The sequence below is a fragment of the Hipposideros armiger genome, unplaced genomic scaffold (genome assembly GCF_001890085.2).
Source record: "Hipposideros armiger isolate ML-2016 unplaced genomic scaffold, ASM189008v1 scaffold_871, whole genome shotgun sequence".
NCBI classification, from domain to species: Eukaryota; Metazoa; Chordata; class Mammalia; order Chiroptera; family Hipposideridae; genus Hipposideros; species Hipposideros armiger.
Window position 1 is genome coordinate 192,102 of NW_017732221.1, and position 744 is coordinate 192,845.

A 744-nucleotide genomic window follows, 5' to 3' on the forward strand; every position below is an offset into this window, starting at 1 on the left:
AAAAAAAAAATGTAATGTTTGGCCAGTAGATGGCGATACAACGTAAGGTGCTGCCTCGACTTTTTTTAAACAAGCTATTTGCTGATTTGTATTAGGTACCATAGAGTGAGGCGAGGATGAAGCCGAGAGGATACTGCAGAGGTCTCTGGTGCATGTGTGTATGTGTGCGTGTGTGTGTGTTTGTGTATGTGTGTTCGGTCCCAGTGAGACTGCAGCCCTTGTAAATACTTGGTCGCCTTCTGCGAGAAGGAATCTGAACAATTGCAACTGAAGGCACATTATCCTCTGGTCTTTGGGAGATGCAGCTCCTCATTGCAGATGGGTAATTTTCCTTTTTATCAGGTAAGCCATCTGATTCTTTCGTCGCGATGTTAGGCATGTTCATTCCAGTTACTGCTTTGGAAAAAGAGCCCGTGGAAATACAGTTTGAGCAGATCAGGAAGTCCATTTTTGTCTGTGAATTCGGACCAACCGTCCCCCTCCTCCCTCTCTTCCCCTCCCCTTCTCCTCCCTTTCCCCTCCCCCTTCCTCTCTCAACCTTCGCGAACTGAAATCAGGTTTGTTTTGCAGTTCAGCATTTTGATACAAGATGGGATTCTTTGGCCTGAAATCGCTTGGAACCTGGCCAGTTCTTCCCTTTGCGTGTCTTCATCCTATTCAAAGTCTCCGTTTGAAGCCCCCTCCTTCACTGGTGCTATAGAACTGGACTAGCTAGCTGTGAATAGAGGTCATAGTGTTCCTGAG

At 46.6% G+C, this 744-nt stretch overlaps 1 protein-coding gene across 5 annotated transcripts in view; it reads left to right on the top strand.

Moving 5' to 3' along the window:
• Window positions 1-744, top strand: part of LOC109374890 (sodium channel protein type 1 subunit alpha) — a 147,647-nt gene that overhangs the window by 22,556 nt on the left and 124,347 nt on the right. For 2 of the 5 annotated variants that reach the window (XM_019629850.1, XM_019629854.1), the window contains exon 1: window positions 84-342. The exons of 2 other annotated variants lie outside the window; for them this stretch is intronic. The gene's annotated coding sequence lies outside the window, so the exon portion shown is untranslated. Of the gene's footprint in view, window positions 1-83; window positions 343-744 lie in introns of those variants that run through there. One more of the 5 variants, XM_019629853.1, reaches the window with a different exon arrangement.